Below are 24,457 nucleotides of genomic sequence, written 5' to 3' on the forward strand. Positions count from 1 at the left end.
AGGATCTTCTTGTAGTACAAATATATGTTGATAACATAATTTTTGGGGCAACCACTAAAAAACTAAGCAGGAATTTGCAAAACTTATGGGTATGATTGCAAAAGAGTTGATTAAGAAGTTTAAAATGGAAGAATCAAAGGAAATAGACACTTTTATTGCATTAGCCACAAAATTGGACATAGATGAACCTGGTTCATCTGTTGATCAGAAGTTGTATAGGGGTATGATTGGTTCACTTTTGTATCTTACTGCTAGCAAACCTGACATTATTTTCAGTATAGGTCTTTGTGCTCGATTTCAGGCAAATCCAAAGAAGTCCTACTTGACTGCTGTCAAGAGAATATTGAGATACTTGAAAGGCACTACTGACCTTTGCCTTTGGTATCCAAAAGGTAGTAATTTTAACCTAGTGGGACATGTTGATATTGATTATGCAGGTTTCCTTATGGATAGGAAGAGCACCTTGGGTATGGCACACTTCCTTGATTCATGTCTTGTGTCATGGGACTAAAAAGCAAAATTTAGTAACATTATCTACTGCTGAAGCGGAGTATGTTGTTGTTACTTCATGTTTTGCTCAATTGATGTGGATCAAACATCAATTATTGAACTTTGGAATTGATGTTGGTTGCATCCCTATTTTTTGTGATAATACTAGTGCTATTAGTATGACAAAGAACCTGGTTCATCATAAGAGAACTAAGCACATAGATGTTAGGTACCATTTTTTGAGGGATAACTATGAGAAAAGCTTGATCACTGTGGAGTTTTGTGCTACTGACAAGCAAATTGCTAACATCTTCACAAAAGCCTTAAGTAGAGATCACTTTGAGAGGAACAGGTTGGAATTAGGGATGATTAAGATCACCTAAAAGGACCAGTTCAAGGTTAAACGAAAAATATGAAAAAAATTGGGAAAAACAATTTGGTTAGAAAGTCTGTAAATTGTGTATAATTAGATTAAATTTTGCTCAGTCTTATACTTTTCATAGTATATTCTTGTGTCATGTGTTAAAATGACTCATTAATCTCTAATGATATTTTCTCTATTTTAGCAAATTTAGACTTATACAAGAGAATTATCAATGAAGAACCTGGTTCATTAAGATAACACGGTATGTTTTCTGCACTTTGCATAATTTGAAATAACTATATTTGGACCATGAGCAGAGTCCTACCAAATACCAAAGTTCTTTTGAACTTGTCTGTTACAAGTGAACCAGTTACGTTCAAGACTCCTGACCGTATTAAACTACCTAGATTTTTTTAAGTCTGCTACTCAGGGGGAAGAAAGTGGTTCTTCCAAAACTTACAAGTATCTTCTTATTCTAAAGTTTCTCCTGAGACAATTTCTAAAGTTACTGCAAATTTGGAAAATAGATTAGTAGGATCTATAGCAGGTGTTGAGACTACATAATCTGGAAAAGTTGGTGGTAAAAATGAAAAAGAAAAAAAAAGAGCAAGAGTGCTAGGAGTATTGTGAGGGGAAAGGGGACAAGAGTGGTTGATTCTTCACCCACTCCTGTGAGTTTAACCATAGACGCAGGTGCAATGGTTGCTTGGGGAGATGAACCTGGTTCATCTGTAGAGGAAACCCTTACAGACCTACAGAAGAAAGTGACTGAAAGCTATAATCTAGCTTCTTGATAGAGCTATCAATCTCACCAAAACCCATACCATTCCCTATGGCTTCATTCTCACAATTGTGCTCACACATTACACTGTACCTATGAAAAAGTGTGAGGTTAGTACAAGTATGGATCATTCTTGGGTTAATACTCTTCTTGCTTGTGATTATGAAGTCAATGTCACTCCTAAAGAACCTAGTTCATCCAAAAGGTACTAGTGAATAGCAAGGTAAAAGCCTTAGTGCAAGAAAGTGGGGCTAAGGATGCTGATATTGAAAGGCTGAAGAAGAGGTTGGTTGAGGTGGAGACCGAGAGAGATGCTCTCAGAACTGAGCTGGCAAGAGAAAAAGAGAAGAACGATGGCATTCTTCAAGATATGCTGAAAATCCTCCAAGTCAAAAACCAAGCACCTAGTTCTTCCTAGCCTTAAGCCTCCAAGCCTAGTGTAGATCAACCAGTGACCCAGTTCGGGATTTTTTGTTGTTTTTGCTCATGTTTCCAATATTCTTATTTCTTTTTATGCTCTGTGATCGTATCAATCATCAATGAAATTCACTGTTTTTGCTCTAACTGTTTGTTTATATTTCTTTGATGGTTAAAATTCTTAGCTTGATCTATGATGATTAATTCATGATTGCATTTGAAGTAGCCCCATTGGCCATGAGTAAGTTTTAAAATCTGGTTATCTCACATTTTATGCAACTTTTCGATGATGCCAGAAGGGGGGAAAAGGTTGTGCTTTACACTTTGAATAGTGATGTTTATAACCGAATGTACCTAGTCCTTGATGATAAGTGATAAAAAGGAAAAATGTTTCTAACATTGTATTGATGTTGAGCTAAGTTGAAATAGGGCCTAAGCTTATGAAAAGCACAGTGTTTGTCATCATAAAAAAGGGGGAATTTGTTGGACCAAGTGAAAGTTAGTTTTGAAGATTGACAAAGGAAGCTCAGGCATGAACCAGGTCCATCCCTTAGGTGCACAAAAACGGGCAGATTTTAGCATGTGGGATGCACGTGAAGGAGATAAGCTTAACTTGGTGTATTTAATATCTCCTTATCAAAAAGGTTGTATAATTGATAAGGAGAAGGACTCCTTACTCAAAGAGAATATTATCCAAGATAGGGAAAAAATTAGAAGTTGAGATCAACTAGAACTCTTCTACAAAGGAAGAGTTGCATCAAAACTCTAGTTATTTCTTCATCTACTAATTTATAAATTGCAGGATGTTCTCACATTATAGTTTTTGCACAAAAATGCAGAAGTTAAACGTGAATTGAGAAAAAAATAGCAAGGCTTTTTGCAAGTAGTTCGTGTGTGATTCAAGTGTGCAAACCTGAAGCTACATGAACCAGATTGAAGAACCAGCTCCATAAAGAGTTTTATGTGTCTTTGTTTATTTCTAGTTCAATTGTAGTAGGTGTTTTATATTGTACCTTTCAACTTTATCTAGAAGCAATTGTATTAGGTACTCAGAGTTTTCAAGTTAGAGTTAACTTGAAGTTGTCGCAACAGTTGAGGTTGTGTGCTACAACGGGAAAAGAATTAGTCATAGGTTTACAATAGAGTTTTTTTAAATATAGTTTTTGGCTCAGTGATTTTAGTGGAGAGTTTGGAAAAATCCTACTGGAAGGCAGGTCGTGGTTTTTCATCTTTTGAGCCAGGTGTTTTCCACGTAAAATCTCTATGTTCTTTAATTTTTGTACTTATTATTCTGCAACAGTAGTAGTTGGAACATATATAAGAACCAAGTCCTTCCATAATCAGGTTAAGCGAAAAATTGGACACCACACAAATCACCTCCCCTCCTCTTGTGTGGTATTGAAGTATAAAACATCACTTCCTAATGGTGTCATCAAAGGGGAGTGTTTCCTGAATCATTTTCCAAACAAGAAATGACACTTTAAAGGGAATACAATCATGCCAAACTTTGCCCACAAGGGGGTTTCTTTGGTTAATAGTTCTAATCATGTGCCATGCGGATGAATTAGAGTAGTGCCCATTTTCAGTAAGATCCTAAATGGCCATGCCGTTTTGGTTCTGCCTCCCTCTAGAAATGCTGGTGATATGATGAACAATGTGATTAGGCAACAGCTACTCCAAATAGTGTATATTCCACTCATAGTTCCTAAAACAATGGGAAACTTGAACCTTACCAGATGTGTTAGTGTGATTGACCACTTTAACAAGTGGTCCTTTATCTGTCTAGTTGTCCCACCAAAAACTGTAGTTCCCTGTGTTAATATTCCAAAGAATTTTCTTTTCCGCTTTATCTCTCACATGAAGAATAGCTTTCCAAGAATAGTAATTTCCCAAGGCAATAGCTTTATTAACTGGATGGGCTCTACTACAATATTTAGCTCGAAGGTAGTTGGCCCATAAAGAAGGACAGGTTCTGAAACCTACACCATTTTTTAATGTTGCAAATTTCGTTGATATCTTCCATTCTTGTAATTCCAATACCACCTTCTTACTTAGGTACACACATGTTTTTCCAAGAACTCCACTGAAACTTATTCTTGTCACTAATGGATCCCCAAAGGAATCTTGCAAAATGTTTTTCAATAAGATTAAGCGTAGCTAATAGTTTATATAAGTGCACCAAACTATAGAGTACCTGGTCCTCTATGAAATGATGCTTAGAATGAAGTAAAGACTTAAAGTAAAGAAGGCAAGAGATTTTCTACGTGGAAAAATCCCACACAAGGGGATCAAAAAATCACGACCTACTCTTGTAGGTTTTTAACTCTACTAACTTGCAATCCCCCTATTACAAACCACTTTGCAAAAACCCCATTGCAAAGACTTCAAACTAACTTGTGATGCAACCACCACAAGACACTCTATATCTATCCTAGTTACAAAGGCTTTAAGCTTATTATTATCCCTAGTCACAACATAAACTCAGACGTTTACGAATTTTGGTTTGTTCCTAAGACAACGGTTCTAAGAAAGCAAACTAGGAATTACAATGACATATAAATAACAAGATTACAACTCAACTACGGATGTACATAAATTCATTACGAAACTGATCCTTAGTGGAGTTGTCTTCTTGTTCTTGACATACCACTGACTTCAATACTGGATGAATACTTTTGTTTCTTGAGAGAATATCACATAATGCACAAAGAATGGTGTGCCTTGCACCAGGTTATTTTATCACAAAAGATATCACAATGGATAGTGATGTCAACTCTTGGTGCACACTTCTTACCAATGAGAAGTGACTGATGTACTGTCTGCACAGCCACTTCTGGGCAGTTGCGTTCCAGCTGGATAGTGGACTTTGTACTTCTGTCAGGACACACTAACCGACCAGGTCCTAGTTGTGCTCTTCTTCTGTGACAGTTGCTAGATGATACCGCAAGAACAGTGTTGCAGAAGATGCATCGGACATAACAAAGATGTTCAGAAGATTGAACCAAATCCATGGAGTTTTTATCAGCAGGAGGAGAAGAACACATAGAGTTAGAAGTTTGAAGAATATATATATATATATATATATATATATATATATATATATATATATATATATATTGTCCAGAAGATGTGGATTTGTTTGTTCTTTCTAAAGGATAAAATATGTGGTTATAGCTAAGGAAACAGAGAAATAATTAAAGTTTCAAAGACTCTTGATACTAATACAGGTAACTCTGTGACCTATAAGTGTTTGTAGTACACACTAAAAAATATATGCATTAGCAACAGATAAATTCCATCACTAAATATCATATTTTTGTTGCTAAACCAGTTCAACATTGACGGATTAGTGACGAATTATCAAAAAACCTTGTTAGCTAGCTACGGGCGATTTAATATTAGTAACAGACTAGCGACAAATTTAGTTGCAAATTCTTTTTTTCTTTTTGTAGTGAGTATATGTTCTATTTATAATAATGATGGAGTTCATATATTAAGCCTAGATCCAGGCTGACTCTCTCATATTAGGCCTATTATTAGTTGGGCTCCATTTAATTTAGGGACCCGACCCTTATCCGGTTTACTTAGACATAGACTATACATTAACCTTCTCTTCCATTTTTAATTAATGAAAATTATTCTTTTATTTACCGCATGTGTCTAACACCAATTCTCTCTCTTCGTCTTAGACACTAGGGTTTTCTCTTCTTCAATCTTCATTTTTATGGCAATACTTTAGTTTAACATGGTATTAGAGCATAGATCCGCATAGTTCTCGACGAGATCTTTCGATTCACCGGTTCAATTTTTTGATTCGGTCGAATTTTGATTTATCGGCGACTGACAGTTCGTGTCTTCTCCGGGATGATTTTGGTGTTTTTCTCGGAAAATCACTATGCAAGCTAGCTCTCCTTCATTTAGCTGAAGTAGAACCGGTAATATCTCCCAATTCCTCAAGATTTTTCATTGATGTCATAAGTTATGGGCCCTAGCTTGAGATTTTGGTGTTATTCTTTGTGTTGCATATTTTATCTGAGGTCACGGATAGATGCATGTATACTTTTCACTTACTTGTTGCTTGTACTGTGAGAATCATTTAATTGTTAGTTGAACAATAGTGTTGTTTAGTGAATATGAGTACCGACGCTTACACAACCCCTTCAATTGTTGACTCCACCATTAGCCATTCCATTGACTCTTCCCATCCTCTATATCCTCTATATGTACATCTATCTGATAACCCGCAAAGCTTACTTATACCAGTACTTTTCAATGGAACCGGTTACGCATCCTGGAAGAAAAATGTTCTCATTGCATTTGTGCAAAGAACAAGGCTCGGATGATCAATAGAAGAAACTCCAATCCACCTCCTTCTTCCCTTATCTATAATCATTGGGTGAGATGCAACAATATGGTATTTACATGGTTAAGCATTTCTTTGTCTAAAGATATTGTTGATAATGTTTTGCATTGTGACACTGCAAGGGAGAATAAGAAATATATAGATGAGAGGTATGGGCAATCTAATGCCAGTAGGTACTATCAAACTCAGAGAGAGATTGTTGGTGTCTCTCAATGGTCTTCTAATATTGCCAGTTTGATAATTTGTATGAGTCCACCAAACAGTAGAGTACCTGGTCCTCTATGAGTTTATGCTGAGAATGCTAGTAAAACTGTAAGTAAATGAGACACAGGATTTTTACGTGGAAAAATACCAACTCAAGGGGACAAAAACCATGACCTACACCTATAAGCTTTCAACTTCACTAACTTTTAAACACATATTACAAGCCACTTTATAATAACTCTATTACAAAGGATTCAACTCAACTAACTTGTGGTACTCTCACCACAAGCCATTTTGTGACTCTTTAGTTACAAAGACTTTAACTAACTTATGATACTCTCACCACAAGCCACTTTGTCACTCTCTGTTACAAAGGCTTTAACTTATGACTAAACCTAGTCACAACATAAACTCGGAGAGTTTATGGATTTTACAAGAGGATTCCTAATCGACGCTTCTGGCTAAGCAGTTTAGGAGATACAATAAGAACAATCAGAAAGTTACAACTCAACTAAGAACAACAAAATACTAACTTTAGGAACTGGTTTGTAGTAGCGTTTAACTTTGTTCTTCAAGCTCGTAAGAATTGATTTCTCTGTTTTGCAAAAGGCTTGAATGAGAAATAGAAATGTTCAAGTGATGTTTTGATATAAACTCATTGTTGATACACGTTGATGACATCACTTGAAATGATGTAAGCACTTTAGTTGGTCAAGGAATAAGTGGGCACTGAAAATAGTGCAGTGCAGGCAGAAATAGTGCAGGCGGTCACGTCGCGTCCAGCTGTGCCCAATTAACTTTGTAATGCTATGAGGGAACCACAAGGGTATCAGGTCCTTATTTGGTTTTCTATCTCCTGAAGCTATAACAGTTCACATTTAGCTAGAATCTGTTAATCTTGCAGTCTAGTCCAAGTGTGTCAGGTTCCCTATCTGGTTCTTAACAGTAAGTTTGCTAGATCATCAAAACATAAGGCAAAGACATTTAAACTCTATCAATTTCTCCCTTTTTGATGATGACAAACTTAACATGGATAAAGTCAATTTAGAGCATTGAGAACCAGATTAAGTAACAGGAGAACACAAGTTTCACAAGTAGTTCCCCCTGACTTTATGCCTTCCTTATTTCTCATTATTATCTACTACACACTTATTTATTATTATTCCCCCTTTTGGCATCATTAAAAAGACACAAACAGATAAACAGCATAAAGAAGTCTAGCCGAGCCAACTCATTCCATGAATGTGCACACAACATGATAGAGAAGAGAAACATAGAATTAAAGCAATGAGATAATAAAAGAGGATAGATTTGATATTGAAAAAAACTTTATATGCCTTTGCTTAAAAAGCAAAGGCAACATTGGACTGTTAAAATGGGAGCAGTATTGTTTCATCCCAACCACATCAAAAAAAGGAAAACAAAACATCTGCCAAATAACACAAAAAAAAACTTAAAAGAACATTTCCAGATACTAGTCACTGAAAGGGTACTTAGGGGGCACTAGGAGTAGAGGGCTTGGAAGCTGCAACAAGTGTTTGGAGAACAAGGTCTATTCGGGCATTGGCCGAAGTTTGCTCATTGAGCAGTTCTGCTTTCAGCTTCTCCACTTGCTCCCTAATATCAACATTCTCTTTTGTCAAACGAGCTACTTCATCATTTGATGCCGGAACCCCTTGGGCTTGCTGACCTTCCAGGATAGCATTCCTGGCCTTCAACCGACGAATCTCCTCAGTTGCACTGTTCTGAGCATTAATAAGTTGTGAGATGGTTGATGTACTTCCTACTCCCCCACTCTTTTCTATGCACTCGCATTCTTTTAATGTTCTTATTAGTCCCCACCTTGCCTATCCCCAGTGGCACCTCAAAGAATTTAAACACTCACGTAAGCAAGAACCCGTAGGGAAGGCCATAGCTACTATCTTTGAAGGGGGTGACCTTTTGCATGTGTTCAATCATAATAGCAGGAAGGCTCACAAGAGTGAAGCTATCCAGTTGCTCCATTAAGAATAGGTCAGACTTAGAGGTCACAGACCTCCTCTCAGCTCGAGGCAATAGAACTTTGTTTACCAATTCGAAAAGCAACTGGTAGATAGGGAGTAACGCTTTCCTATGGATCTAGTCCCCCTTTTGGTTTGCATTGTCTTTTACCACGGCATTTCTAAAGTTAAACTGACACACATCCTTTACACTGGACATACCAGCTGTGGGAACTTTAAGAATTTCTCCAAGCAATTGTACATCGAATACGATATCTACTCCATTCACCATAGCACAGATGTGGTCGGTCTCATCGGGAAAGAGGCTAGCAAAGAAGCTTTGTACCTCATCCTCATATGCCTTAGGTGCATCTATTTGGAATAGATGCCCCCATCATTGAAACTCAATCATTTCAAGAATTTGGTGCATACCAGCCATCTCAGAGATTGATGGGTCGAACGTACGACCCAACAGAATGTTTTGGTGCCTCACGTGTTCTGAGCCAAGGCTGACTTCACTTCTCATCCTCTTCACATAACCAGGTTCCTGAACAATTTCAAACTTCCATTTGTTGGACTCCCCACCACTTGATTTCTCGTTTCCCTTGGTTTTGACTAACATATCCTCATCAGATATCGAGAACTCACTCACAACATCCTTCAACTTGGAGCCAGAGGTTGAAACCTTCTCTACTGAAGTAGGCTGCTTCTTTTTCTGAGACCGTCTAACTAGTGAACCAGGTTCATCTGGTGTTTCCTCTTCCACCTCTACCACAAGAATCACCTTATCACTTACGGGCACACCATATTTCACCAGCTTCCTCCTTTGCTTCTTCCTATCTTTTCTACTCTTTTGAAGGGCAGAGACATAGGCCATCTTAGCTTGCAACCTAGTGGTGGGTCGCTTGGTGGAAGACTCAGGAGTGGACACCACCCTTCGCTTAACTATGAATGCATAGAGAGCCAGGTTATCAAGATCCTCCTTTTTATTGGACCTCATCTTAGGTGCCTGTATTTCCAAGGGCACAACAATGAATGCAAGAGCAGAACTGTACTAGGAATGAGAACCCTGACCTAGGTCCTCCGGAGAGGGGTCAGGTTCCTCATGTGAGGGCCCAGTAGTATCTGCCAGTGCAGCTCCTTCAATAGTTACAATGGCCCATTCGTCCCCATACCTTGTACCTCATTTTTCTGAGAGATGATCTCTTGCAGTACACTATCAGCACATACCACAAAGATGGTTACAATATTTTTTTCCTCAATCGGCACTACTGCCACCACGGAATCGGTAGCAACAATGGCGGAACCCTCTGTGACCTCAAGATTTTGACCTTGTTCTCCATTTGGTCTTTTATTAGTGGGAACCTTAGAAGATGGAGAGGACGGATCAACAATTTTAAGGTTTTCTGAAATAGAGAGAGACGGGGAATCTGGGTGAGGTATGATTTTAGCGGGAAGGGTAAGAGTGGTTAAAGAAGGCTCGGTAGGGATGGAGGACTCCATAGGTTTATCAGTAGCATGTATGACTGAGGCAGGGAGGCCGGAGTTTGTCTCAGCCATTAGAAGGATGGTGTGAAGATGCTTTGGGAAGTTCTAATAGAGGACTTATTTGTGGAGAACAAAAAGGGGGTTTTATTAAGAATGGATAATTATGAATAGAGAGAGATAGGGACCGGTTCTGAAATGACGGTTGGGCATGGAGAAGTGCAACGTTTCAAAGGGAGATGGAATGATTTGAAGTGAAGAGATGTGACAGCAGGATCTGAAAAGTTGGATGACTTGGCAGTTATGTTTTGTACCTTTTTAAGACGTGTATTAATGAATGCACAGAACTACTAACCTTTGGTACAAGAATCAGGTTCTTGACCTGTTATTTGAAAATATTAATCCTCGTTTATCATCCATGCACTACATCTACAGACTCTATACTCATCATGCGTGTTTACCTGCAACGGTATTGAAGTGAGTTAGACGGGGCTAGAAAACACTTTTAGCCAATTTTTCTTGAAGATGATTTTAATAGCCAAATAATGAGGAATCAAGTTCTCAATTGGGCTTTAAAAGCCCCAACTTTACTCTATTTCTTTAAAAGTGTTCCCTACTTAATGCCTTAGTAAATATGTCTGCAATTTGATCTCCTGTACTACAGAACTTCATACATATCAACCCTTTCTCCACATTGTCCCTCAGAAAGTGATGTCTCACATCAATATGCTTGGTCCTTTTGTGTTGAACTGGATTATTGGCCATGTTGAGTGCACTTGTGTTATCACATAGAAGAGGCACACTCTCAGTGAGTACCCAAAAGTCCTCCAGTTGCTGCTTGATCCATAAAAGTTGGGCACAGCAGGATGTTGTGGCTACATATTCTACTTCAGCTGTTGAAAGAGCCACTAAGTTTTGTTTCCTTGTGCCCCAAGAGATGATACATGAACCTAGGAAGTGAGCCATTCCAGAAGCGCTTTTCCTATCCATAAGATAACCTGTATAGTCTGCATCAGTATAACCAATGAGATTAAAACTGTCACCTGATGGATAATAAAAGACCAGGTCCTGTGTTCCTTTAAGATATCTTAGAATTCTTTTGGTTGCTTTCAAATGAGATTCCTTGGGATTTGATTGAAACCTTGCACATAACCCTACACTGAAGACAATATCAGGTCTACTGGTAGTAAGATAGAGAAGAGAACCAATAATGCCTCTATACATGGTTTGATTTACAGGAGGCCCAGTTTCATCCATGTCCAGTCAAGTGGTCGTAGAAATGAGAGTGTCTATCACTTTTGATGCTTCCATGTCAAACCTCTTCAAGAGCTCCCTGATATATTTTTGCTGACAAATAAATGTACCGTTTGGGAATTGTTTTACTTGAAGACCCAAGAATAAGTTTAGCTCCCCCATCATACTCATTTAAACTCACTTCCCATGAGTTTTGCAAATTTTTCACACAGAGAATCAGTTGTTGCCCCAAAAATGATATCATCAACATAGACCTGAATAATGAGCAGGTTCCTTCCCCATTTCTTTAGGAATAGGGTGTTGTCAATTTTCTCTCTTTTAAAGCCATTTTTTGAGAGGAACTTTGATAGCCTTTCATACCAAGCTCAAGGAGCCTGCTTCAGCCCATACAATGCCTTGTCCAGTTTAAATACATATTCAGGGTGTTAATGACATTCAAACCCTGGAGGTTGCTTCACATAGACTTCTTCCTTAAGAAGTCCATTCAGAAATGCATTTTTGAAATCCATTTGGGACAAGGCAAATTCCATATGATATGCAAAAGCGATTAGAATTCTAATAGCTTCCATGCGAGCGACCGGAGCAAACGTTTCATCATAGTAAATCCCTTCCTCCTGATTGTAGCCTTGAACCACTAGCCTGGCCTTGTTCCTTGTAGTATTTCCATGTTCATCAAGCTTGTTCCTGAATACCCACCTGATTCCTATAATGGTTCGATCTGAGGGTCTAGGTACCAGGTGCCAGACATTGTTCCTTTCAAACTGATACAACTCGTCTTGCATGGCTGTAATCCAATCTACATCTTTCAAGGCTTCCTTGATATTCTTGGGTTCTATTTGGGAGAGAAAGACTGAGAAGGAAAAAGAATTTTTGTTTTGACCTGGTTTGTACTCCTAAATCTAGAGAGGTAATTATGTTGTCAAGAGGATGAGAGCTTTTGTGTCTCCAGTTAGACGTCTGAGGCTCATTTAGAGAGAATGTGGGTACATTTGATTGATTTTCCTATGTTCTTCTCTCAAGTGCTAGTGGAGTGCCCTGAACTGCATCAACTACTCTTTCTTCAACTTCAGTGGTTGTAATTGAAGTACTTGGTTCCATTGAAGATGAGGCAGTATTGTCTTCACTCAGCTCTTTTACTTGGCTCATCATGTCTGTCTTTCCATTTGTCATGTCCATGACTTCACCAGAGACTAGTAAGGGTTCTCCATCTTGATCTTCTTCAGCACTCTTCTCATAGGATGGATAAGACTCATCAAAAATAACATGAACACTTTTCTCAACACATTAAGTCCACTTATTATATATCTTGTATGCTTTGCTTTGAGAAGAGTAGCCTAGAAATATTCCTTCATCACTTTTGGCATCAAATTTACCAAGCTGATCCTTCCCATTATTGAGAACATAGCATTTGCACCCAAATGTTCTTAAGTGAGTCAGCTTGGGTTTCCTTTCATTCAGCAACTCATATGGGGTTTTGTGCAGGAGAGATCTGATCATGCACCTATTCACCAAGTAGCAGACAGTGTTGACCGCTTCAGTTCAGAAGTTCTTTGCAATTCCACTGTCGATTAGCATTGTTCTTGCCATTTCTTCCAGAGTTCTGTTATTCCTTTCCACTACTCCATTTTGCTGGGGAGTTATGGGAGTTGAGAAGTTGTGGATGATGCCATTTTCATTGCAGAACTCATCAAATTTGGCATTGTCAAATTTTGTTCCATGATCTGACCTAATACATGCGACCCTAGACTCCATCTTCACCTAGATTTTCTTCACAAAGGCCACAAACACCTCAAAGGTTTCATCTTTAGTTCTAAGAAACAGAGTCCATGTGAATCTGGAGTAGTCATCCACTATCACAAAAATATATCTTTTTCCTCCTCTGTTTTGCACTCTCATAGGACCACATAGGTCTATATGCAAAAGCTTTAGTGGCTTTGAGGTGCTCACATCCCTTTTTGACTTAAAATAGGACTTCATATGTTTTCCTCTAGCACATGCATCACAAATTTTTTGCACCTTGAACTTTGACATGGGCAAACCATGGACCAGATCCTTCTCAATTAGTTTGTTCAGAAGAGAAAAGCTTGTGTGCCACAGTTCAGCATCATCATTAACAGTTTTCAGACAACTCAGATCACCACTTTGTAAGGCCTCTAAATTAGCAACATAGATGTTCTTGTATCTCTTGGCCACAAGTACCACTTCACCAGTTACCAGATCAGTAATTGTACATATCTTGGACAAGAATTCCACCTTGTTTCCTTTATCACATATCTGAGAGACACTCAAGAGGTTGTACTTAAGGCCATTGACATAGTACACATTTTCAATAGAATGAGTAAGTGACTTCCCGACTTTTCCAACTTCAAGAATGTACCCCTTTTTTCCATTTCCAAAGGATACACTCCCTCCTTACAGGGCTTTTAGTGAAAGAAAGTCCATGGTATTCCCAGTCATGTGCTTTGAACACCCACTATCCATGAACCATTGTTAACCACTTCCTTTCACTATTGCCTGCACAAGAAGATCAAGAGTTAGTTTTAGGAACCCAAGCAAGTTTGGGTCCCTTGTAGTAGGCAAAAAGATGAATAAGAGCTCTCTTACTCCATGCAGGTAATGTACGCTTTTTGTGAATGGAACCTGGTCCCTCTTTTGTAGTCACTTTTTCAGCAAACACTTTATTTTTCTGAACAGATTGAACCCTACCCTGGAAATTTTCTGTGAAGTGCCTATTGTTCCCATAGTGGGTACAAACCCAGTTATCAGAAATAGTGGCGCACTTACTGTAAGGATTGTAAGGAGTTTTCTCCCTTTGGAACCCTATCCCTTATGAGGACCAAGTCCACTTTAGAAACTTTTCAAGATCATTCTTTACTCTTTTTAGATCAGTGTGGAGGTGCTTGTTTTTCTCAGTTTCAACACGTATCCTAGTTCTCACAGCCTTCAACACATTTTCAAGCCTAATGTGTTCCTTACGGGCTATCTCTTTTCCTTTTTTAGAATTTCCATGTTTTGAATTAGTCCCTGGTCTCTCTATTGTTTCCCTTAGGTTTGTAATTACTGCCAAGAGATCATTTCTTTCTTCTTTGAAGTTTTCAATGGTTTCCTTATGGTCAATAACTACAGCCACTAAGTTATCTCTAGTTTGTTCAGCTTCTCCTAGTTCTAAGGTCAAGGAATCCCTATCCTCCATAAGACTATGATTGGCATCAATCAATACACTAGCTAAAGACATGAGTTTCTTAGAAGAGTAGGATTTCAGAATTCTCTGAACATCCCTAAAATTTACCTCCTTGTTGTCATCGTCTTTATCATGATCTAATTGGTCCATCAAAGCGAAATTTGAGTCATATTCATTTTTCTCGTATTCAAGTGCCATCATGGAACTATCACCAACATCAATTTCATCTTCAGACTCACCAGAGGAATCTCTCCATGTTGCAAGAGCCTATTTCATCACAGTGTCAGCAGATCTCTTTCTTTTGAAGTCCTTGAAAGGAATCGGGTTCCTCTTAGCTGCTTTTTCAGGGTTGTTCTTGGAGAAATCTTGCTTCAAGAGAGGACAGTCTTTGATGAAGTGTCTAGGATTTCCACACTTATGACAGAGATCATAGTTTTTTTGGTTTGCTAGAGCTGCCCCTTTTTAGCATTTCTCCATTTCTTCTGACCATCTTCTGAAATTTTTTAGTTAAGTAAGCCATATCACTGTATTCCTCACTTGAGTCATTGCTATCAGCTTTGAGTACCGGGTTCTTTTCTTTCTTTGGTTCTCTTCTTTCAATGTCTATCTTCCTCTTCATCTCGTAGGTCTTCATATTTCCAACCAGCTCTTCTATGGTCAGCTCCTGCAAGTCTTTTGATTCAGTAACAGCATTCACCTTGCTTTACCAAGGGCCAGGTAGAATATTGAGGATTTTCCTCACTAGCTTGTTTCTAAGAATGGTTTCACCAAGTGAGTGTAACTCATTTATGATGGAAGTGAATCTTGTGTGCATATCTTGAATAGATTCATCGTCCTTCATCCTGAAGATTTCATACTCGGTAGTGAGAATATCGATCTAAGACTATTTTACTTGGGTGGTTCTCTCATGAGCTATTTGCAAAGCTTCCCATATCTCCTTAGCAGTGTCGCAAGATGAGATTCTATTATATTCTTCAGGTCCTATTCCATATACCAGAATGTTCTTGGCACAAAAAATCTTCTCCACAGCTTTCCTGTCTGCATCGGTGTATTCTTTACTGGTTTTTGACATTGAAAATAGAAGTTCTTCCAGTACCTTTGTTGGAACATAAGGACCATCACATATGACATCCCATAACTCAGAATCCTTGGCCATGATAAAATCATGCATTCTTGTTTTCCACCACCCATAGTATTGTCCATTGAACCTGGGTGGTCGGTATGTAGATTGACCTTCTTTAAAATTTGGTGGAGCAGCCATAAGTATCCTTCCTAGGTGTTAGCCTAATAGGAGGAACCACTCTAATACCAATTGATAATTTGTATGAGTCCACCAAACAGTGGAGTACCTGGTCCTCTATGAGGTTATGCTGAGAATGCTAGTAAAACTGTAAGTAAATGAGACAAAGAATTTTTACGTGAAAAACTCCCAACTGATGGGGACAAAAACCCCGACCTACACCTGTAGGCTTTCAACTTCGCTAACTTGTAAACACCTATTACAATCCACGTTGTAATAACTCTATTACAAAGGATTCAACTCAACTAACTTGTGGTACGCTCACCACAAGCCACTTTGTGACACTCTAGCTACAAAGACTTTAACTAACTTATGATACTCTCACCACAAGCCACTTTGTCACTCTCTAGTTACAAAGACTTTAACTTATGACTAAATCTAGTCACAACATAAACTCGGAGAGTTTACGGATTTTACAAGAGGATTCCTAATTGACGCTTCTGGCTAAGTAGTTTAGGAGATACAATAAGAACAATCACAAAGTTACAATTCAACTAAGGACAACAAAATACTAACTTTAGGAACTGGTCCGTAGTAGCATTTAACTTTGTTCTTCAAGTTGCAAAAGGCTTGAATGAGAAATAGAAATGTTCAAGTGATGTTTTGATATAAACTCATTGTTCATGCACCTTGATGACATCACTTGGAATGATGTAAGCACTTTAGTTGGTCAAGGAATAAGTGGGCACTGGAAACAGTGCAGTGCAAGAAGAAACAGTGCAGGCAGTCACGTCGCTTCCAGCTGTGTCCAATTGACTTTGTAATGCTATGAGGGAGCCACAAGGGTATCAGGTCCTTGTTTGGTTTCCTATCTCCTGAAGCTACAACAATTCAAATTTAACTAGAATCTGTTAATCTTGCAGTGTAGTCCAAGTGTGTCAGGTTCCCTATCTGGTTCTTAACAGTAAGTTTGTTAGATCATAAAAACATAAGTCAAAGACATTTAAAACCTATCACAGTTACTACACCAAACTTAGGAAGTTGTGGGATGAGCTGAAGATTGCTTCCTTTGGTCCATCTTGCACATGTGGGGCTGAGCCACAATATAGTGAAGGGCTGAAACTCATCCACTCCCTAACTAGGCTCAATGACACCTATTCTAATATCAGAAGCAACATCTTAATGATGACTCCTGTACCAACTCTAGTAAAGGCTTTTTTTGTGCTAATGATGAAAACCAAAGGGAACTTCAGTCATCAGGGGCCTTGATAGTTGATATCATCATCAGAACAAAGATCAGTCCAATTTCCTCTCAGAATCTGCCTATTTTTCTGTCAAGTCCTCTCATGCTCCAGCACCTGCCTTTTCTCAACCATACACTACTAACAAGGTTTATACTCATAGGGTCAACTTTGACAACAAGAGGGTCACTAGTGTTTGCAAGTATTGTAAGAAGCCTGGACATTCTGTTGACAAGTGTTACAGACTCCATGGTTTTCCATTGGATTTTCAAATTTACTGAGGGAAAGAAGTTTGCAACTTGTGCTCAAGTTGATGAACTTAGGATGGATTCTTCATCATCCTCCGAAGGTATAACACCTGCTCATACTCATGGGTTCACCAGGGAGCAATATCAACGCTTTGATGAATCTTTTCCAACAATCTCATTTGACCACACCAATTCAGGATCCTCCCACTAGCAACGCTACCATGGGTGCATTTGCAGGTGTGTTTTGCAGTCTTGTTGTATATTTTGTTGCCTTGTGTTGTGCTTCAGATTTAAAGGCAAACACTTGGATTCTAGATTCAGGAATAACAAATTATATGACACCTCACAAAGATCTTTTACACAACATTCAACCTTGGCCCTTTACTTTTCTAGTAACACTCCCAAATAGTTATAAAGTAAAAGTTACATGCTCTGGCTCTTTAAATCCTTATGCTGATTTTACTTTGTCAAATATACTTCTAGTTCCTTTCTTTTTAGTTCAATATCATTTGTGTTCCCCAATTCAATTGTACAGCTTTCTTTTCCAAATCTTCTTATATTATACATGGCCTTTATCTAAAGAGGCCATTGGAAATTCGTAAAGCACCAAATGGGCTATATGTCATTCAATCTTCTTTTGAGTTGAGTAAGCTTGTTTCATCTGTAGATACCATTTTAGCTTCTACTTATTTACCTAAATGTGGTTATAGTGCTTGCACTACCTCTTATAATCACGTTACTTCAAGCAATAAAGTTGATTTCTTTTGGCAACAAAGATTAGGTCATATGCCTTATTCTAGAATGAAAACCATCTTTTGTTTGTCCGATAAATTGTCTTCTAAGCAATTTTTTATTTATTTTGTGTGTCTTTTAGATAGGCAACAAAGACTTCCTTTTCCAGATCGTTCTATTAAATCTACTCATCCTTTTCAACTTATTCATGTTGACTTGCGGGGTCCCTATCACATTAGAACATATCATGGATTCAGATACTTTCTGATTCTTGTACTTTAGTGCCACTTGGACTTATTTTCTCTCTTGCAAGAGAAGTGATTTCAATCTCATTAAAGCTTTTGTATTCATGATCAAAACTCACTTTCACACTTTTGTTCAAATACTTAGATCAAATAATACTTTTGAACTTGGATCCAGTTCTTAGGCTGCTTCGTGTTTTTGTTGAATCTAACATCATTCATCAGACCACTGTACCTCACACTCCCCAAAAGATAGTTTAAAGGAAACATAAGCATCTTTTAGAAACTTCTAAGGCTTTGCTTTTTCAGTCTAAACTTCATGTCGAGTACTGGGGTGATTGTGTCTTAACAACTACCTATCTCATTAACAGGTTTCCTTCCCTATCATTCAGAATCTCTCTCCCTATGAGAAGTTACATGGTCATCCTCCCACTTATCATCATTTGAGGTTCTTTGGGTGCTTGTTATGCCATTTTACCTAAGATAAAGAGGGACAAATTTCAACCTAGAGCCTCTCCATGTGTATTTCTGGGCTACCCCTTGGGCAAGAAGGGTTACAAATTCTTGAACTTAGACACTCATTCTATCTTCTTCTCTATGGATATCACATTTCATGAGCACATCTTTTCCTACCACTCTTCTACTTCTTCTTCTGTCCCTTCTTCCTATTAAGTGTCTGATCCTACTCCTACTTTCTTTGAAGATATCCAACCTCCTGCTCCTACTCCTTCTTCTGACCAAACTCCTCCACCACCTTTCATCTCCCCTTCTCCTCCTCCTACTAAGGTACCTTCCTCTTTTACACCTTCTCCCTCCTTTGTCCCTCCTCCTGCACCATCCAAAGATCCTGCTCCTCTCAGACATTCCACTAGAGTCACTAATCCTTTTAGTTACCTTAAGGATTGCATCTACACATCTATCAATTCTGCCGTCCAATCCAAGATTTCCCCACCAGCTTTTCCTTTCCATGAGCCTCAGCATTTTTAGCAAGCTGCAACTTATCATGCATGGAAAGATGTTATGCTCAATGAGTTTCAAGACTTGGATACCAATCATACTTGGCATATTGTGTCTTTGCCGCCTGGAAAAAAGGCTATTCCCTGCAAGTGGGTATATAAGGTCAAACAGATGAGGTATGGGTCCATTGAAAGGTATAAAGCCACTCTGGTCATCATGGGTGATTTTCAACAAGAAGGCATAGATTATAATGAAACTTTAAGCCCTGTGGTCAAGATTCCTACCATCAAATATCTCCTGACCCTTGCAATCGAGCATAACTGGATTGTTCACCAGTTGGATGTCAATAATGTATATTTATATGGTGACCTTCATAAATAGGTCTACATGAAGATCCCCTTGGGTTTCACTGTTACCACTACCTCCTTCGATCCTCCTTTGGCCTGTAGGTTGAGGAAATCTCTTCATGGCCTCAATCAGCCCTCAAGGCAATGATTTTACAAGCTTTCTGCTTCTCTTATTTCAAGAGGGTATCCCCCCTCCCCATAATAATGATTCGTCTCTTTTTACCAATATGTCTGCTTTCTCCATTGTTCTATTGGCAATTTATGTAGATGACATTCCCTTGGCTAGTAATGACTCTATTGATATGGTTGCCTTGAAATCTTTTCTGGATCAGCAGTTTAAAATAAAGGATCTTGGTTCTTTGCACTACTTCCTTGGTCTTGAAGACAACAGAGTTCCTCAAGGTTATATTGTCAATCAGTACAAATACACCATGGACCTTCTCCAAGAATTTCATTGTCTTGATGTCGAGCCTGTTCTTATTCCTCTTGATCTACATTCTAAGCTCTCCCATGATGGGATCCTCTTCTTGATCCCTCATTGTATAGGAGGCTCATTGGCAAGCTCAACTTCCTCCAACACACCAGGCCAGATATCTCCTTCTCATTACAACATCTCAGCCAGTTTTTTGGTCTCTCCTAAGGTTCCTCACATGTTGGTTGCACTACATGTCCTTAGGTATCTTTTCAATGCTCCTTTCCAAGGTATCCTATTTAGTAACACAACTGATTTTACACTATAGGCTTACTCTGATTCAGATTAGCCTGCTTGCCCCCATCTCTAGGGAATCTGTAACTGGGTACTACATTGTTCTTGGGGGTTCTTCCATTTCTTGAAAATCTAAGAAGTAGCAGACTGTTTATTTATCTTCTGCAGAGGCGAGCTCTCAGAAAGGTTATTGTTGAGGTAACCTGGTTGGTTCGATTACGTTATGATATAGGCCAAGTGATCTTCCCATGTTCCTGTGTTTTGTGACAATCTGGATGCACTTTATATTGCTAAAACTCTTGTGTTTCACGAGCGTACCAAGAATATTGAGGTTGATTTCCATTATGTATGTGATGTTCTTTCCACTAGATTAATCTCTCTTCAGCATATCTCCACTACTCACCAACTTGGTGATGTTTTGACTAAGGCTTTGACATGTGTTCCTCATCACAAATTTGGGGAAGCTGGCTGTGTTCCCACCCTCCAGCTTTGGGGGGTGGAGTTCATATATTAAGCCCAGATCTAGGGTGACTCTCCCATATTAGGCCTATTATTAGTTGGGTTTCATTTTCGTTTAAGGACCCGACCTTTGTCCGGTTTACTTAGACATAGACTGTACATATAACTAGAACATTCTCTTTCAATTTTAATTAATTAGAATCATTCTTTTATTTACCTCATGTGCCTAACACCAGTTCTCTCTCTTCGTCTTAGACACTAGGGTTTTCTCTTCTTCAATCTTCATTTTTATGGCAATACCTTTAGCTTAACAAATACATGAATGTTACTTGGATGATTATCATAGTATATTTTCAACTTCTAGGTGCTCAAGTAGTTATGCTTCTCTAATTGAATTCTCTACCAAGGTTAAGCTCTTGTCTTTTCAGAAATTTTGCTCTAAAAAAATAATTTTTATACACTAATAGTATAAAAAGTACAATTTAAGTCATATTTAATGTTCTTTTTTGTGGAATTTTACTTAAGTAACTTGTTCATATTTCAATCAAGATTTTGTTGATCTAAAATAAACCAACGTATATTTACTTATGTTGGTTTTTAGGTGAACGTAAGGAGTTGGAGCAGAAGGCAAGTTTTGGAGCAACCATAAAATTATCTCTATGTGATTTATAGGTCATGGATTCGAGTTGTAAAAGTAGCCACTAATACTTGCATTATGGTAGATTGTCTGCATTAAACCTCTAGAGGTGCGGCCTATCCCCGAGCTCTGCGTGAATGCGGGATGCTTTGTGCATCGAGCTGACTTTTTTTGTAAGGAGTTGGACGTGACAATCGTGCATTAGGTTTGCGTTTTTTCACCAAAGGTTCTTGGTAATATTTGTTGTGTGATGCTACTGTCCGAACTTATACCAGTGTCCTCGAAATATGAAGAGAAATAGAAACACTTCATACAGATGCATGGTGATGACAGCTATAAGGCTTAAATTCTTTTGACGTTTTGACTCTAATTAGGTGATAGATATGATAAGAAAATTATCTTTGATTATTCTAATACCAAAAAAAAAAAAAAAGACAATGTATTGAGCTTAAAATGCCAGACAATTTAAGCATAAGAGGACAATAGTCTAGATATGCTATAATTCTTGAAGTACTTTTTTTTATTCTCTGGAATTAATATTCTCTTCAGGATTGAACAGATCCTCGTCCTTTGCCTTTGCCACTCTTATCAGAATCAAAGCTTATCCAATCATCTTATATTATGTTTTGTTTCTTTCAATATTTAGGGTAAATTATTGTTTAGTTTCAAGAACTGGATGCCCTAGATATAAATATCATGGTGATCTTCAATGCAAACAATCTTTCATGATGAGTAACTAATCATGTTCACACTCTCTGCTATGACTCCCCCTAAAGGAGTATTTAGACTAATTGAGAAATATTTTGCTAATTTTTCCTGGGGTACCTCAGAGGAACACAAGAGGTATCATTGGAGTTCTTGGAACCATATTGCTCTCCCTATTGATGAAGGAGGCATAGGTATTAGGAAGATGGAAGACATTAGTAACATGTTGGCAATGAAAAGGTGGTGGAGGATAAGGTCCATATCATCTCTTTGGGCTAGCTTCATTAGTAATAAATACTCTGTGAGATCCCACTTGATCTCAAAAAAATTGGCTCCAGGAAATTCTCATGCTTGGAATCATATACTCAAAGTTAGGGATATTGAAGAGAATCATATTGTTTGGCAGGTAAATTCAGGATCAAGTAGCTTCTGGTAGGATAATTGGTCTCTAAAGGGACCCTTGGCTATGCTGGTTCCTGATACTCCAAAGAGTGTCAAAACCTTGGTTGGAGAGTTCATATCTGATGGTCAATAAAACATCAACAAACTGAAGGAGTTCTTAACAGATCAATTGGTACACCATATCCAAACCATTTCTATTGGAAATCAAACTAAAGAGGATCAAGTTTTTTTTGGGAACTATCAGATAATGACAAGTTCACAAATAGGAGCGCATGGAGTCTGGTAAGGAAAGCTAGTCCAAAAGTGCAATTCATCAACAAGATATGAAACTTTAGTATCCCTTTTAAAATATCTTTTCTAGTTTGGAGGCTCTGGTATGGTAAACTTCCTTTTGATGATGTGATTATTAAGTCTGGCAAACAAACTGTTTCCACAGTTGCAAAAATCCAACTACTAATAACATAAATCATGTATTTGTAGAGGGTCAAGCTACTAGTTACACTTGAAAACTTTTTGGAAATGCTCTTGGCATAGAGTACCACCCCTACCCAATTAGATATATGCTTAACAAATGGTGGGCTTCTAAGACTACCAACGATGTCCACAGACTTGTTTTAAATATTACCCCATCATTATTTACTAGTTTTTTTGGAAAGAATTCTGTGCGTGCAGGTATGGAGATCAAAAAGCTTCAACAGTTATAAATTACACCAACAAATAGCTTGGAGTATTGAGACTGCAGTCAACAAAGCTTATCCAAAATGTAATCTAAAACTGCCATGGAACAGCTTTTGTGACCTCCTAACAAGGCTACAACCTGTGCATAAAAGCATGATGGTTCTCTGGAAAAAGCCTGATAGGGAATGGGTCAAGATCAACACTGATGAGAGCTTCCTACAAGGGGAAGGAAAAGCAGGGCTAGGAGGAGTTATTAGAGATGAGCAGGTGGGCACTATCATGGCTTTCTCGATTCCATTCAATGCTGAAAACCATAACATCGTAGAGGCTCAGGCAGCTTGGATTGGTACTAACTGGTGCATACAAAATGGTTTCTCTCAAGCCACTCTTGAATTGGACTCTCTTTACTTTGTAGAGGTCCTTCATAAAGAAAGTGCAACAAACTACAAGCTTAGTCAAATAGTGAACAAGATCAGAGAGGCTATCAACAACTTCAATATTCAGATCAGCCATTGCTATCGAGAGGCCAATCAATTAGCGGACTGCTTGGCTAAAATGGCAGGGAACACTCAACAACCATCTTACTTCTACTCTATCCATCAGCTTCCTAGTTAAGCGAAAGGTCCTTTTTCGCTGGACAGAGATCAGATTCTTTACATAAGGAACAAGTATGACAAGACCAATTTTTTTGTTAGCTAATTTGTAATTTTTTTCGAGGGGGAGACCTATTTATAATCACCTATGCCTCAATATTTTTTGAAGGGTTTTATCTACCCTTGTGTTGTATCATCAAACTCTATTTTTTTCTAATACAACACCCCTCACGTATCTGGGAAAAGTTTATTAAAAAAAATAATTATGTTAGTTTCTAAAGAAGTTCGTACCGTTTCCCAAAAAGTGATTTTCTTTCTTGAGGATATTTTTTTGTTTCCACCCGGTGTTCGGTACCCATATTGGGTCTAACTAAATTAAATTTGAATTCATACCAGAAAGTTCCACATTGCGAGGTAAAACGCTTCTTATCCATACCCAAGGCTCGACCCAAGACATCTAGTTAAGTACGTATCACTCCACCATAACCCTTGTTGATTTCTCGAGAACTTTCTATGACATTAAACCATAGTCATTATCAAGCAAAGTGCACTTTTGTATGAAATATGTTAGCTAGCTCTTCTTTCTATTTCTAAATAAAAATTAAGACCTTAGGGTGTGCATGGTAATACATCTAAGAAATTATTCAATCGAACGTACTTTTCTTTGGATGCAGGAATAGCAACATGGACTAAATGTCATGTCCAAGCCAAAGAACTTACACCAAAGAGTCCATCAACTAGTTTAGTTCTGAT

At 38.2% G+C, this 24,457-nt stretch overlaps 1 long non-coding RNA gene across 2 annotated transcripts; it reads left to right on the forward strand.

Annotated features, from left to right (window-relative positions):
- The first annotated feature begins 5,613 nt into the window (after window positions 1-5,613).
- LOC142174693 (uncharacterized) lies at window positions 5,614-23,897 on the forward strand. 2 transcript variants are annotated; one of them, XR_012703725.1, is made up of 2 exons: window positions 5,614-5,986; window positions 17,162-23,897. It is a non-coding gene; the product is annotated as an uncharacterized LOC142174693 (long non-coding RNA). The 2 variants fall into 2 exon arrangements; XR_012703726.1 differs by having other exon boundaries at window positions 21,291-23,897.
- The last annotated feature ends 560 nt before the right edge of the window (window positions 23,898-24,457 follow it).

This window comes from Nicotiana tabacum, chromosome 20 (genome assembly GCF_000715075.1).
Source record: "Nicotiana tabacum cultivar K326 chromosome 20, ASM71507v2, whole genome shotgun sequence".
Classification (NCBI taxonomy): domain Eukaryota; kingdom Viridiplantae; phylum Streptophyta; class Magnoliopsida; order Solanales; family Solanaceae; genus Nicotiana; species Nicotiana tabacum.